This window comes from Zingiber officinale, chromosome 8B (assembly GCF_018446385.1).
Source record: "Zingiber officinale cultivar Zhangliang chromosome 8B, Zo_v1.1, whole genome shotgun sequence".
In the NCBI taxonomy this organism is placed as follows: domain Eukaryota; kingdom Viridiplantae; phylum Streptophyta; class Magnoliopsida; order Zingiberales; family Zingiberaceae; genus Zingiber; species Zingiber officinale.
This window is the reverse complement of record NC_056001.1, coordinates 85,375,359-85,393,124: the sequence shown is the minus strand read 5'-3', so window position 1 is coordinate 85,393,124 and position 17,766 is coordinate 85,375,359.

The window sequence follows — 17,766 nt, the reverse complement described above, 5'->3', positions numbered from 1 at the left end:
GCACGCTTGCTTCAAAATAACTCAAAAAGCATTTGTTACCGAACATGATGAAGAATGATGAATGTGACATACAAAAAAAAAATCAAGAAGTGACATTCGTTGCTCAGATTGATAAAGAATGATGAATGTGGTAAGAAATCAAACAAAAAGTTAAGAAGGGAGAAGCATGTGACAATATTTTTATATCGCAGAACTCCGTCGAACAACAGAGGATGCGGTCAAATGTTGTCGAGGGAAGACAAAAGACGTTGCCTAGGAAAGACAAGATGTTGCTACAAGTTGCCAAGGAACAACAAAAACTTTGTCGAGGAAAGATCAAAGATGTTGTCGCAGACGCATGATGCACAGACACTGCCTCTTCGGACGGAGAAAACAAGTTGGAGGAAGAGAAATGAAGAGTCATATAAAGTATGTAATTTTGTGAGGAAGAGAGGGTACATGTGTCATTTGGTTTTCCATCCTTCGTTTTCCGCCCGATTTGGTGGTGATCATTTTTTGCTTCAAAATCAACCACCGATAGATTATGTTTCCTTTTCCTCCCAAAAGTTTAATGAAGTAAACAATGAAAAGTTATCCACTGTGGAAAACTTTCCCTAATTTTGATTTCCGCTCTCTCATGTAAACAGGGCATAAGCCATGCTTCAAATGACCCACACAATCAACATGTTTATCTTGCTTGATCTATACAATTGATTTGATCCTTTTAGTGGTGTCATACCTCGCAATCCTCGTTTTGAATATATCCGAGTAGGTATGTGTAACGCACGAAAATTCTCAAATCAATTTTAGAAATATTTTATGATTTTTCTGTAATTTTAGAATATTTTTACAGAATTTTTAGAGTAGCAGAAGTAGCAAAAATAAATAGGATCGTAAAATAACCTACGCGAGAATTGAACCCGAGACCTATTGGGTCCTACGCCTTGTGGTGAACTCTAATAACCAAGTGAACCCAGCAGGGCCGTGCTAAAAGAAGAGGGAACCAATTATATTTATATTTAAGTTGGCCGAATTAAGCACTTAATATAAATAGGAGACTTAAGTGAGGATGGATTAATTTGAGTCGTTAAATCCTTTCCCTCAAACCCTCACCGCCGAACCCTCTTCTCTCCCCCATCCTCTCGGCGCCCAAGCCAAGGAAGACTAGGGTTCCGTTCCAAGGGTTCCAAGGACACTTTCCGGCGACGACTCCGGCACGAGAACGCTCCTCTCCGCGAGAAGAGCACGTAGAAGCAAGAGAACCGTCGAGAAGATCGTCTCCACCGGAAAACTAGTGACTAGATTCGTAAAAAAACTAGCGCAGGAGGTAAGAAACCCCTCACCTGCAGTATAAGTAGCTTTCGTATGATTTCATGCTTTAGTTGAGTAGTATATGAATTTTTGGCACATAGGGTGAGCAATAGCGCACACCAAGTGCTCGATAGTAGGTGCAGCCCATTTAAAGTGCAACTTAGGCATTGTAATCGCTCAGTAAATGCAATAAAAGCATTTTTATAGCATGTTCAGTTTTTATTATAGCTTTTATGGGACTACGGTCCAATGGGTGGGCTCCCACAGTCGCCTCTAGGTTCAGATAACCTAGCTCTAGGTTCAGATAACCTAGAAATAGCAAAATAAGAAAATTTAGCTATAACCAGTATTTTATTTTAGCAGTGGCACTGTACTGGACTAGATGTCCATTGGGTTGGGCTCCCACAGTCGTCCCTAGGTTTAGATAACCTAGTAAACCCTACTAAATTCGAGACTTGCAAACCCGGGTCTAGTTAGGGATGTGCGCAAAGTAAGTACAGTTGTCGGGCCCATCAGCAGCATGATTATGTATTTTCATCTATCTATGATAAATAATTTTCAAAACTCACAAATCAGTTGTGTATACAGTTTAATTCCAGTTCTAGCTCAGTTTTAGTATAGCTCAGTTCATGCTTTAGCTTAGCTTTCTCTTATTGATACATGTGATAGTTTTATGATCAGTTTTGATTCTGTATTTTGTATGATAGTATGTCATGCCATGCTTTAACATGTTCAGCGTATATTTCAAATAGCATGTTTTCAAATCATAAATTGCATCGTATGCATGTTTTGTGAGGTAGATGGTTTCTTACTAAGCAAAAGCTTACAGATACTTTTTCCTTATACTGCAGATAAAAGTAAAGGAAAGATGGACTAGCGGAGGCTGGAGAGCAATGCAACGAAGATGTGTGTGCTAAAAAGGAGTTTGGAATAAAGATCTTAAGGATCTAGCAAGTTTTGTTTCAAGTATTAGAACTCTGTAGCATTTTTATTTGTTCCGCACCTTAGTATGTTAAATGCCATGAACTCGTGAACTATGCATTAGGCTATGCTTAGAATACTAAATATTTGTTGTTAGAATGTTTCCTAGCCATTTTAGAACTTGTATATGTGATTTAGGCACGAAACAGTGCTGAAATCAGACTTCTGATACGAAATCAAAAAGCCCGATCGATCAGCCGATCGATTGGGGGTCTTCAATCGATCAGGTGATCGATTGGTGAACTTGTTCCGCGAACAGTAAGCTCCTGGATCGATCGCGAACAGGAAGCTGCCGGATCGATCAACCGATCGATCGAGGAAATCGGGGAATTTGCTCTCGCGAACAGAGAGCTTTGGAATCGATCACTGGATCGATTGGCCAGCCTGGATCGATCAGCCGATCGATCCAGAATATTACTCCGAGCACAGTAGCAATCTGAATCGATCCATGGATCGATCCAACAACTTGCAATCGATTGAGTTGAATCTGAATCAATTGGGAAGCTGGGTTTTGACCAGGAAACCCTGTAATTCAGCTCCTTGACCATAGGGGATGTAGGATATGCCACGTATACCTTAGATCGCATCCCTTAGCACATGTAGAACAAGGAAATGGTATTAGTTAGCAAAGTTTAAATTAGTTCAGCTTTCCGCACATGAATTAGTTAGTATATTGTGATGATTGGCCTCACAGCCTAGTTAGTAGGAGGCGAATCGTTACAGTATGTTCACCCATACATGTTTTTGTGGGTCTTACTGTATAATTGATTTGATCCTTTTAGTGGTGGCATGTCTCACAATCCTACATACTCGAATATATCTGAACTCTTTCGTTCCTTGCTCATCAACAGAATCACATCTATAACCCTTTAAATTAAAGCCCAAGCTAAGGTTAGTGTCTGCTCAGACACCAACAAGGTCTAGAACTCATGTGATATGCATGACCACATATATATAACAAGATGAAGTAGAAGACAGAACTTCAGTGATACATCACAGTTTGAGAACATTCCCAGAAAGATGATGTACTTTGGGAACATCCCCGTGAGGAAACATCCCCGAAAAGACAGTACAACTTAGGAACATCCCCAGAAAAATGATACAACTTGGGAACATCCTAGTAAAGGAACAACCTTGAAAAGACGGTGCAGCTTGCGAACATCCATATGCAAAAACATCTCTGGAAGATGATGCAACTTGAGAACATCCCCATGTAAGAACATCCCTAGAAAGATGATGTGGTTGAGGAACATTCCTATTCAAGAACATCCCCCCAAAATAGTGTGACTTGGGAATATCCTTGTGAGGGAACATCCTCAAAAAGATGGTGCAGTTTGCGAATATCCCCGAAAAGATAATATGGTTTGGAAACATTCTCGTTCAGAGAAATAGAGAAAATCCTGCTACCAATTACCATAAAGAAGCATCCTGGACTAAAATGTCATTTACATCCCATCCCCATGTAACAAGAACATCTCACTCAGAAATATCTCCCCTGGGTCATACCCCTCTGACTCACAAATCTAATTGTTCTTAATAGTGATATCTTTGATATAGGCTTTGTAGCAACTGTCATGGGCAAGACTAACATCATGGGTCTAACACAGGATGACTTTCGTATGATGATGGGTGCGTAACGTCACATTTGCATCCTTGTCAGACCATGTAGTCCATGTCAATCCATGCTTCTAGTGGATAGCAATTGTACCCTTGCATCAGCCCATGCCTCTAATGTCTTGTAGGCATATGTAGCAGCTAATGTGGATCACTTGCCTCATTAGTCAGTTTAACTCTCAATCCCTCTCATTTCCAACTTAGAGAGAGAAACTTTTCTTTCTCTTTAGAATTTAAAGGGGTAAGGTGGTTGGAAGTTGTAGGGGGTTGTGCGGGCTATGCCAGAGCTTACCGCTCAGGCCTATTTCTCTATTTTCCATCGAGTGATTGTTGGATAGAGCATTCTACTCAGCACTTTTTCTTTGTTTCCCATCAAGCAACTATCGTACAGAGAATTCTTCTTAGGCCTATTCTTTGTTTCCCATAAAACAGCTATTGGATGGTGCTAGGCGATGATGTGGCATGATTATGTAGTGATCACTTCGCTTGCCAACGACAAGTGTCTTTTGCTGCACTAAGTAGGGACAGTGCACCGACGTGCTATGGCATTTGGTGTGGTCTCAAGAGTGGTATAGAGGTGTGCACTGAATTTGTGCAACACATTGCACACTAGTACTGTGATCTCCACCAAATTTCGATGAACTTAGAAGTTTTTCTTTAGCTCTGGTGAGTCCAAACTTTCAAGGGTATGGTCAACCATGCGAGGTGGTGGAGCACCAGTGCATAGCAAGGTTTTCTATGGTACACTAGTAAGTTTTTTTGTGGTGCATTGATTTCTTTATGTTTTTTTGGTTTCTGACGATCACCGGAGGTCTTTGCCTCCCATGAAGGAGGGGAGGGGTTGGTTAGTTGACCCTTGACTTGTTGCCCAAGTCAAAGATTTGGTTGGTGAGTGGTAGATTGCCTTGTAAAGATCTTGGTTGGTGGAGGGTAAATGGCCTTGCCAACTTTTTGAGTCCAGTAGGGGGCTGTGTTAGAATCTGTCAAACCTAGCATGGCTAAGAGAAGGAAAGCACCAAGCCATGTAACATTGGGCCAATCCAGAGAGGTTGTTGGTCAAAAAAACCTATCAAAGTAGCTATCATACAAGATTCTATAACAGGAAAATTAGGTTATGCAACTCTTCCATTGGATACTACAGAGCAAGTGGGTAGCACCTTGGAACATGCAAAGCCAGCACCACCCACTCAGCAACATGTCCAATGTGGCATAGTAGCTGGCCTAACATTGGATGCAGTAGAGCAAGTGGGAGGCACCCTGAAATGTGCGGTATCAAGGTCGTCCACACAGTAGAGTGTTCAAAATGACACAATCATATAAGGCACCACTGGATGCTAAAGTGGATAGACAAACTGTAGAAGAAGCACCTACTTCCAGTTTGAATGAATAAACTACTGTTGCTATGAATTTTGGATAAATAAAAACATGGACAAACTTGTTCAAGGATAACTGGAAAGCACAAATGGCTATGCCTCTTCAACAATTTGAACACAAGGGTGAAGACTTAATTTTAACTATAAAAATATTGATACGGTGGAATATTCCTTGAGTTTCTATTTGGTGGGGTGCTTTATGGGGGCACACCTAGGCTACAATAGCGGGAAGCACCTTGGAACATGCAACATCAGGATCATCCACACAGAGCAAGTGGGAGGCACCCTAGAACGTGCAGCATCAGGGTCATACATGTTGATACAATAGACCTAGGATTAATTGGGCGACCATTGTTTTTGATGTGTGTGTCAAAGAGTTTAAGTTAGATTTTTTATTGGTTCTAATATGTACTTAAGTTGTGCAGGACTTGGCAAATTACACAAGCTTGGAAAGTCTCATCTTATGGCTCAGGTCCTTGAAGATTGGTGAAGGATGGTGCATCCGAGGGACCACGGACAAGGAGCAATGGAGTGAAGGGAAGTAAACCTCAAGGCAACGTGAAGGATGACACGAAGAAGAGTTGCAGGCTTGAGTGCATCTGAGGGACAAGGGCTGAGGAGGAAGGCTTCAAGGGCAACTCCAGAGAGGATGAGTGGAAGTGTGTAAATTAGCACCGGTCTACTAGGAGCGAACAGAAACATTCTGTTCGCTCAGCTCACAGCTACCAGTCGACTGCATGTTTTACCAGTCGACTGGTATAATACCGTTAGGATGATGACACACAGAATCCTCGCAGATTTGAATAGGAACAGTAGCCATTGTGTGCTACCAGTCGACTGGTATCGCGATTTTCAGCAACCTGTATATAAGGTTAAAAGCTTGGAGAGACAAAATCAACTGATGCAAAAATACTGTTAAGCTCTCTAAGAGACCCCAAGTCTTAAAACTCTCATTCTCTTCTTCCTAAGATCATTCTAAATCTTGTGAGAGGAAGAGATCATCTTGTAAAAGTTTCTCCACCTTCGTTCTTAGATCGAAAAGGAGAAGTTCTTAGTGAAACTTGATTGGGTGTGTGTGTGCCTTGGATTAGCACCTCAAGGAGGTGGAGACCAAGTAAATCGAGGAGTTAGCCTTGTCTTCTTATTGTTTTTCAATTTCATTCCTTTTTTTGCTTCCGCTAACAAATTGTAGGTCACAAATTGAAAGAAAGGCTATTCACACCCCGCCATAGCCGGACGTAAAGGTCCTATCAATTGGTATCAGAGTCTGGATGACATCAGAAGAACTCACCGTCAACCGAAGCATCAAGATGACATTTCAAGAGGGATATAGCACCACTAGACACCTTTCTTTGATGGCAACGACTTCATATATTGGAAAGGTAGGATGGAGTATTATTTAATGGATGATATTGAAAATTAGTTTAGTGTTGTATATGGATTTGAGAAGCCGAAGATGGGCCGGGAGCACCTCTTCCAACCAAGGATTGGACAAAAGAGATGGCAAAGAAGACCCAAGCAAATACAAAGGCCACAACAATCCTATAATGTGGACTCTCAAAGGAGCAACTAAGCAAAGTAGGATCATTCAACACCGCCAAAGAGCTTTGGGAAAAACTCATTGAGTTAAATGAAGGATCAAGCGAATCAAGGAGGGCCAAGAGAGATCTCTTGTTGGGACAACTTCAAACTTTCACTATGAATACCAATGAGACTGTGAGCCAGATGCATGGTAGGTTCAAGGAGATAGTAAATGGGCTTCAAGTAATAGGTGAGAAAATTGATAATCGGGACCTAGTAAGGTATGTTCTTCAATCCTTTCCTAGGACCACCTTATGGGCATCAATGGTTGATGCATATAAGGTTTCTAGAGATCTTTCTTTAGTTAAGCTTGATGAATTATTTTGTAAATTTGAACTTCATGAACAAGCTAATGTGACTTCAAAAGAGAAAGGTAAAGCCCTTATTGTAGAAAAGAAGGAGAAGAAAAAGAAGAAAGAAAAAAAGGAGGAATCCTCATCATCCGAATCTGAGCAAGAATCATCGGATAGTGATGATGAAATGTCGGCAAGTGAAGTGGCTCATTATGTCAAGAAGATGATGGGAAGATCAAGGAAATTCACAAGAAAGGATGTGAAGAAAATGTTCCAACCCTCAAAAGGTAAAAGTAGTCAAAGTTCAAGTTTTAACACTAATGTCATTTGTTATGGATGTAATAAGAAAGGACACATCAAGCCAAATTACTCGGAATTAAAGAAGAAAGAAGAGAAGGAGAAGAAGAAGGAAGTCATGGTGGCCCAAGCTACATGGAATATACCAAGCATTGACTCATCGGATGAAGATGAGCTATGTCATGTTACCCGACATATGACATTTATGGCATTTGAAGATGACAAAGATGAATCAAGTCAAGAGGAAGTGTCAAGTGAAGATGATTCATCAAATAAAGAGGAATCGAGTGATGAATCATCATCAAGTGATGATGAGGTAAAAGAATCTCCCAAAGTAGAATTTCTATATAAAACTATTGCTCATCTCAAAAATGTCTTTGTTAAATCACAATCTAAGGTAAAGACCTTGAAGGGAAAGCTTAAGTCTATTAGAAATTATGCATGTTCATCTAGTGAGTCAAGTATGATCAAGGAAGAAAATGAAAAATTGAAGAATGATGTGATTGAGCTAAGAGCATGTCTAGAGAAGTTCACAAATGGATCCAAATATTTAGATATGGTCATTAGAGACCAAAGAGTCGTTTACAACAAAGTCGGAATAGGATATAGACCTAAGTAAAATGAAGTTGCATATATGTCTCTAATCAATGGTACTAGAAATGATGCACTTAGAAACAAAGTTAAGAAGAATCTTAAAGGAAAGGTAAAAAAGCTTGGGTGCCTAAGAAATATTTGAATGACATTTCCAAATCAAGTGGATGGGTACCAAAGAGTTGTGTGTTTTATGTTTCTTAGGTAGAAGAGAAGAAGGATACAAGTATGTGGATTGTGGATAGCGGTTGCTCAAGACATATGACCGGTGATGTGAGCAAGTTCTCCACAATAAACTATATAAAGAAAGGAACCGTATCATTTGGGAATAGTGGAAAGCTCAAGATTATAGGTAAAGGTACAACTGAGGTATTATCTACAATTACCATTCATAAAGTTCTATTGGTTAAAAATATGAAGTTTAATTTGCTTAGTGTGAGTCAATTATGTGATACCGGATACAATGTAGAGTTTCACCTTGATAAGTGCTTAATTAAGCATAAGAGTCTTGAAAAAGTTGTCTTAAAGGGATTTAGGAAAACAAATCTATATTATGTTGATCTTTCATATGTTTCTAATCCCTCTATTAAGTGTTTAATATCAAAAGAAGAGGAAGGATGGCTATGACATAGAAGACTGGGACATATCAACATGAAGAACATAGCCAAGGTAGCCAAGATAGAGCTTGTAAAGGGACTACTAAAAATCAAGTATATCAAGGACAAATTGTGTGATGCATGATAAGAGGGTAAGCAATCAAGGTCATCACATAAAGGTAAAACTTTAACTAGTACTTCATTACCACTAGAATTATTGCACTTGGATCTTTTTGATTGTCATAGAACACCTTCTTTGATGAGTAACAAATATTGTTTGGTGATAGTTGATAATTACTCTAGATATGCTTGGGTCTATTTCTTGAAACATAAGGGGGAAACTTTAGAAACAATCATAGGATTTACCAAGAGGGTAGAAAACGAAAAGAACCTAAAAATTGATAGAATTCGGAGTGACCATGGTGGAGAGTTTGAGAATTTGAACTTTTCTAGGTTTTGTTTAGAAATGGCTATAAGCATGAATTTTCTTGTCCAAGAACACCTTAACAAAATGGTGTAGTGGAAAGGAAAAATAGGGCTTTGCAAGAAGCGACTAGGACCATTCTTAATGCATACTCCTTACCTAGTTACTTGTGGGCCGAAACGGTTAATACCGCATGTTATATACAAAATCGTGTCTTGATTCACAAATTTTTAAAAAAAACACCCTTCGAACTATGGAATGGAACAATTCCTGAAATTCATTATTTTAAATTTTTTGGGTGTAAGGTCTACATTCTTAATACCAAAGATGACTTAAGAAAATTTGAGGTCAAGTCCGATGAGGGAATTCTAGTTGGATATTCATCTACTAGTAGAGGATATAGAGTTTACAACAAAAGGACTCTAACGATTGAGGAATCATCCAATGTTAAATTTGATGAGTCTACTAGCACTTATCCTAGGAAATTATCTATTGATGAGGATATAATTGAACAAAAACAAAACCTTACTCAAGGGATACAAGACCTACATTTAGGAGGTATTGATCAAGGGGGAGGAAATGCTTCGGATGATGAAAGAAGCAATGAAAATAATAAACATCATGTAGAAGATGATCCCTTACCCTCTAGGACCTTAAGGCATCATCAAGATCATCCTATTAATCAAGTAGTTGGAGATGTTGCGCAAGGGGTAAGGACTAGATCCTACTTTAGAGATCACACTAGTCAAATTGCTCTAATATCACAACTTGAATCAAAAATAATTGATGACGCTTTACTTGATACGGATTGGATTCTAGCAATGCAAGAAGAGTTGAACCAATTTGAAAGAAGTGATGCATGGAAGTTGGTTCCAAGACCTAATGATAGTACAATCGTTACAACAAAATGAGGTTTTAGAAACAAATTGGACAATCAAGGGAGAGTCACTAGAAATAAGGCTAGGTTGGTAGCTAGGGGTTTCAATCAAGTAGAAGAACTTGATTATGATGAAACCTATGCTCCAGTAGCTATGTTAGAGTCCATCCGGATCTTATTAGGATATGCCGCTTACATGAGTTTTAAACTTCACCAAATGGATGTAAAATCGGCTCCTAAATGGGTTTATCAAGGAAGAAGTTTATGTAGAACAACCACCCGGATTTGAAAATATCAATTATCCAAATCATGTTTATAAACTCAAGAAAGCATTATATGGGTTAAAACAAACTTCCCGGGCTTGGTATGAGAGACTTTTATCTTTCTTAATCTCTAAAAACTTTAGAAGAGGAATGATTGACCCAACATTATTCTAAAGTCTAAGGATGGAGACATTTTTGTTGCTCAAGTCTATGTTGATGACATCATTTTTGGCTCAACAAATAATGAACTTCTTCATGACTTTATCAAACACATGAAAAGTGAGTTTGAAATGAGTCTAGTTGGAGAATTGAGTTTCTTTTTGGGATTACAAGTTAAATAAACTAGTGAAGGAGCTCATGTCTACCAAACCAAATTTGCTAAAGAACTTATCAAGAGATTTGGGTTGGACAATGCTAAAGAAGCATCTACCCCTATGGGGACTAATACCAAGATAGATAGTGATTAAGAAGGAAAATTAATAAACTCAAAGTAATATTGGAGCATGATTGGTAGTTTGCTATACCTAACCGTTAGTAGACCGGACATATTATTTACGGTAGGAATGTGTGCAAGATACCAATCATGTGCCAAAGAGTCGCACTTAGTAGCGGTAAAGAGAATTTTGAGATACATCAAGAGCACTCTTAATGTGGATCTTCTTAATGTGGATCTTTGGTATCCTAGAACTCAGAATCTTGACTTAATTGGATATACCGATTTTGATTATGCAAGTTGCAAATTAGATAGAAAGAGTACTAGCGGTGGATGTCAATTTCTTGGACCTTCTCTTGTAAGTTGGAGTAGTAGAAAATAACCTTGTGTGACCTTGTCCACAACCGAAGCCGAGTATGTGGCCATGGGTGGTTGTGTAGCTCAATTACTTTGGATGATGCATACCTTAGAGGATTATGAATTGCACTATTCCAAGGTCAAGGTATTGTGTGACAATGTGAGCACTATCAATTTGACCAAAAATCTGGTGCATCACTCTAGGACAAAGCACATTGAGATAAAACATCACTTCATTAGAAATCATGTGGCAAGAGGAGAAATTGAACTAATTTATGTTGAATCTAAATCTAACCTCGCCGATATTTTTACCAAGCCTTAGGAAAGAACTTGGTATGTGCCTTGTAGAATAGTGGATTTAGCATTGCATGATCCCATGACCCAAAAGGTAAGTCAATACTTGAATGTATCTCACAACGAACCTAGGATGCCTTGTTTGTACGTAGACATCATGTGAGATATTAGGAAGATGCATTTGGCTCATAATGTTAGTTATGATGCATTACCTTGAGCCAAAATGACATCTAGAAATATCAATTCTTCATTGGACCAATCATTGGGAAGACTTGTGTACAATCAATATGCTCATTGCTCCTAAAATATGATTGAAAATTTCAAATAATATAATCTTGCATGAAATTATGCGTTATGGTTCTAAAGGTATTAAATTATGACCTCAATACATAATTATCATATAAATGTATGCTGGAAGTGTATTCGGGCTTGGCAAGGTCAAATCTAGTAAGGAGAAACTCCAACTAGTGTTTTAGATCAAGGTTACATTTGTGTACTCTTGATAGTTATGGAGTTTGTATCTATCTTGGGATTCGAGTTGAATGTAATTTTCTACTTATTTTTCCCAAGTGGATATCAACATAACAGACCTCTCCATAAAAATTCAAGATTTTTGAAGGTCTAGAGAATATTTGGTGCATTTATAAAATCTAGATCTGGAATAATTCCAACACACTGCGTGCCAGTCGACTAATACATATATTAGTCGATTGGTTCAGTCGACTACTCAGTTGACTGATAGCACTATTCGGCAATACAGAATGGTTCTGTAAGTTTTTTTTGGGGGGTGCAGTCGACTGCATGTTCCAGCAGTCGACTGGTGCCCTCGATTCTATATATGGCGCGCCCGATCGGGCAACGGCAGAAACCCTAGTTTTTCGACATCGCCCGCTGTTCTTCGCCGATTACTCTTGTTCCCCGGCTCCTCTGACCTCATTTTGTCTCCTAAGCCTCTCCAAACCCTCGGATCTACTCTCCTTTTTCCTTTGTCATCCTCTCCTCCTCTCCGATTCCATATTCATAGCCACTCCGAGTCTAGGGTTGAGTTTCGCGCTACCGTATCTTCAATCTGCTGATCAGAGGCATATGGAGCATCAGTAATGCATTCTTTCATCTTGAATCTATAAATTTCTGGTTGATTCATGCCTACACTCTTATATGGCTATTTCTCTTCTTGTTTGGCTCAAAATGGGCACCTGTTTTACACTTAAATGATTTAGGGTTAGGCAAAAACGTCATGTCAGGGAGGGTACCTCTTGGCAGCCTCAATCACCACCTTCCGAGGGTCAGTTTCCATCTGAGGCTAGCCGGCAATGCTTTGAAAATACCGATTTTCAGATGATGAGTTATCGGTATCTCAATCGTTTGTATTTTATTAGGATTGCCACCGACATCATAGATATTGGTGTGCATTATGGTTTAGACAAGTTGTTTCATTACATTACTACGGTTAATATAGATCTCTGTAAGGAATTCTATAATAATCTGAGTCCTTGTCAAACCGGTGGTCAAGCATATATCACTACGGTCGGCGGGATATCCATTGAGTTCACACCTGATGAATTGAGGTTATTCTTAGGGTGTAGGCGGTCTACTAGCACATTCAAGTGTTTTCCCCATATTGTTGAGCCCCTCACTGAGTCGCTTTCCCATGTCTCCATAGATATGATTCATCAGCATTCCTTTCATGCTCCCAGGGCTCCACTTAAATGTATTTTTGATGCCACACGTATGTCAGCTCCTAGTTACATTTTCTATAAGGTTGTCATTGCCTGTCTCCTTCCCATAGTAACTAAAGGGCAAGCCAATATTAGACTTCCTCATTTAGTCATGATGTATGCCTTAGAGCAGCGTCTTGATATTGATATTGCCCTTCAAGTCTATGAGTCCATCATCCACTTCTCTAGACCAGTTCAAGGGAAGTTATACATGTCATTCTGTCACGTCTTGACATCGTTTTTCATAACCAAAGGGATAGATGTCACTAGGGGTGCATTGGATCAGTTGTCCAAGGACTTTGACCAGTTAGGACCTCGACAGATCTCCTTAGCCCAAATTTAGCAGCGTGAGGGTGTTATGGTGTGGCATCGCCGACCTGGCCAGGATAATTCTTGTAGGGACCAATGTGCCCACTAGAGGGGGGTGAATAACGGTTCGTCGCGAACTTGCGTTGTTTGCTTCGTCTTGATGGTTTGCAGCGTAATACAACTCGAAGACAAACTATACAATGCTAACACCTAGGGGTTACTTGGTATCCACCTCAAGAACAAGTGACTAATCCAAGGATCCACACACTCGAGCACTCTCCACTAGTAAACAACTCCTTCTCAGTCGCAGCCGGAGGCGGAGAAGCCTCGTACAAACACACACAACACTACAACACTCACAAGAAGAAGATACAAAAATACAACTGAAATACACCCTTCTTCTTGCTTACTTGTTGATTGTTATTGCCTCTTGAACCTTGAGGATACACCCCAAGAGCCTTCAAGAACTGGCGGAGAAGCTCAGAGAAAATCGTCGAAAAATCATAGAGAAATTGCAGGAGAAGTTCACAAAAGAATTGCGGAGAAAACGCTCCGCCAAGGCTTTAAACAGTGCTCCTAATCGATCCAATCCATCCCCAATCGATTGCCACGTCAGCACCCAGCAATCCCAGCTGTCCATCGCCTGCAACCTATGTAACGGTCACTTCCCAATCGATCGACCGATCGATTAGGACTGCCTGAATCGATCGGCCGATCGATTCCAAGACTTTCTGTGCTCTCACCTCCGCGCGAGAGCTTCTGCTGCCTAATCGATCGATCGATCGATTCGTAGCTCCCAATCGATCACCCGATCGATTGGAAGGCCTTTGTGCTCGCGAATAATGCTCCCAATCGATTGGCCAATCGATTGGGGCCATCCCACACTCGCAGCACAGTCCAATCGATCGACAGATCGATTGGATCCTGTTCAATCGATTGACCAGCCTGGACTTGACTCAAACTCAAGTCCAAAATCTCCAACCCAACTCCTGGTCAACCGTGACCTGTTGGGTCTCCATGCCTAGCATTTGGCCACACCCGACAAACCTCGAACTAGCCTTCTAGCCTCCTCCATCAACCTTATATCCCTCGGATATCTCCCCATCCTTCACGCCTTGCCTTCAAGAGCTTCCTTCGGCCTCATCCTAGTTGTCAAGTTCTCCTTACCAAGTCACACTAGGACTTACCTTGCCAAGACTACATGCTTGGACTTACAACCTTTGCCAAGATCACACTTGGACTTTCCAATTGCCTGGCTCCTCACCAGGACTTTCTCCTTTGCCAAGATCACACTTAGACTTTCCTATTGCCTGACTCCTCACCAGGACTTTCTCCTTTGTCAAGATCACACTTGGACTTTCCAAATGCCTAACATCCAGTTAGGACCTTCCATCACTGCCTAAACTCCAGTTAGGACTTCACCACTACCTAACTTCCAGTTAGGACTTACCCGGTCAAGTCTCCTGTCATCTCTGACCTATTTGACTTGTCTTCTTATCAACCTGATCAACCCTTTGACCATCTCCACAACCGGATGATTGCCCTAGCAATCTCCATACATTGTCAATCTCCGGGGGAATACATTATTATGTCCCTATTATTTCTGAGTTTTCCCACTTATATCCCTAAAATGTTTTCGTTCCCATTTATATCCCTCATAAATCATTTTCGTTCCCACTTATGTCCCTGCCGTTAACTTGTCCATGAATATGAGACGGAATTGGCACGTGATCTGCACGTGCTTGTAAAAATCTCCTAAAAATCCTGATTCCTCATTCATTCGACGCAAACCCTAACACTCCTCTCCGAACCCTTACATCAAGACCAACTTTCATTAGATTTGATCACATCTTAACCAACCCAATTTGAAAATATATACTTTATATAAAGTTGTTCCTATTTAAGGATCACTCATAGAACAGCTGATTTCAAAAGCTTCTATGTTTCAAGGAAAGGCCTCTCAACAACAAGGTTTTCCTAGAGGTTTCAAGTATCAAAGAAACTTGTAAAAATCCTTAACAGGTAGAGAGAGGTATGATGATGGCTATTCTGAGAAGAAACCCTCACCTACCTTGACATGTACAATATGATTGCTCACATCCTTTTATGTAAACGGTAGGTTCATTAAACAACTGGTTCTCGGTACCCCCCCCCCCCCCCCCTCCAACCCATGATGAACACCTATTTAAGCACAAGCATCTTTTTGGCTTTTCTCCATGATAATTGAGTCACCTTCTTAGAGTTAATTGCTTCATACTCCAAACAAACTGCTCAACTATGCTCTTCTGGACACTATACTTCACCTTAATCACTGCGATCATACTCCTTGCAACTCAAGCTCACGGGAAGCTCACCCCGGACTACTACGACGACGTGTGCCCACAGGCGCTGCCCACCATCTGAGTCATGGTGGAGATGGTCATCGGGATTCAGCCACGCATGGGCGCGTCGCTGGTGCGGTTGCACTTCTATGACTGCTTCGCCAAGGTAAGCGAGATTTTTAGGGGATTTTTACAAGCACATGCAGATCACGTGTCGATTCCGTCTCATATTCACGGACCAATTAACGGTAGGGACATAAGTGGGAACGAAAATGATTTATGAGGGATATAAATGGGAACAAAAATATTTTAGGGACATAAGTGGGAAAACTCAGAAACAATAGGGACGTAATAATGTATTTCCCCTCAATCTCCTTATATTGTCAAACATCAAAACTCAAATCCCGACTCAAGCTTGACTCAACTCAAGCTTAGTCAAACTGGTCAAACATGACCTAGGGAAATTTCCCCAACAATTCTGACTCAGATGATGATGCGAAGGAGGTCCCTACCCCTGTCCATGCCCTAGAAGCGGCGCGTACGTCCCTGCGGGAGCGAGTCTTTCACTTGGAGGAGTTTGTTCGTGAGGAGTTTCGGAGTGTCCGCCAGCAGCAGACAGAGATGTTTGACATGATGCGACGCTGGGATCTTGCCTACCATGACCCTCCTCCCCCTCCTCCTCCTCCTCCTCCTCCTCCTTCCCATGATGATGCTTCGGCATAGTATCTGTGTTCTGTTACTTGGTGTCGGGTGCATCTTTGGCTTCGACTTGTTTATTATCTATCACCTCGAACACCGTTGATGTTGTTGTCGTATGTTGTTGTCTCTTTTGGGTATATCTCTTGAGAACTTTGCATATCTATCTATGCATGACTGCTATGCTTATTTATATGACTTTTAGTACTATTTCTTATATGCTTATGTTTCATTGTTAGTCTATATTCGTGTGCGCATGTGTTTTCCTAGTTTTATGTCTATTCTATACGGGGTTTATATGATTGATTATTTGGAGAATATCCTGTGTCTTTAGGCCCTAGTTTCACTTAGCTGGTATTTTCGGATTAAAGGGCACAATGGAATTGTTGCTTCCTCTATCTTTTTTGATATTTGTCAAAGGGGGAGGATGAGACAAGTTTAAGTTAGAATTTTTTTTTTTTTAAATTATGTGATAGAGCAGAGGTTAAGGGGGAGTTTAGATCGTATGTTTCATGATTAAGTGATAGAGCATATGTTAAGGGGGAGTTAGGATTTCATGATTTCTACTTCATGATTACAATTTTCAAAGTTATGGATTTTATGCTTCATGATAACAATTCTCAAAGTTATGAATGTTATGTTTCATATTTACACTATGTTTATAATTTTCAAAGTTATTCATATGTCTAACTTGAACATATTACTACACATCAAAAAAGAGGAGATTATTGATACAATCGACCTAGGATTAATTGGACGATCATTGTTTTTGATGTGTGTGTCAAAGAGTTTAAGTTAGATTTTATATTGGTTCTAATATGTACTTAAGTTGTGCAGGACTTGGTAATTACACAAGCTTGGAAAGTCTCATCTTATGGCTCAGGTCCTTGAAGATTGGTGAAGGATGGTGCATCCGAGAGATCATGGACAAGGAGCAACGGAGTGAAGGGAAGTAAGCCTCAAGGCAACGTGAAGGATGGCACGAAGAAGAGCTGCAAGCTTGAGTGCATCTGAGGGATAAGGGCAGAGGAGGAAGGCTTCAAGGGCAACTCCGGAGAGGATGAGTGGGAGTGTGTAAATTAGCATCAGTCGACTAGGAGCAACAGTCGACTGGTCCAGTCAACTAGTCCAGTCAACTGATCAGTCAACTGGTACCGAACAGAGATATTCTGCTATCAGTCGATTACATGTTTGATCAGTCGACTGGTATCGTGATTTTCAGCAACCTGTATTATGTTTCATCAGTCGACTGGTATCGTGATTTTCAGCAACCTGTATATAAGGTTAGAAGCTTGGAGAGACAAAATCAACTAATGCAAAAATACTGTTAAGCTCTCTAAGCAACCCCAAGTCTTAAAACTCTCATTCTCTTCTTCCTAAGTTCATTCTAAATCTTGTGAGAGGAAGAGATCATCTTGTAAAGGTTTCTCCACCTTCGTTCTTAGATCGAAAAGGAGA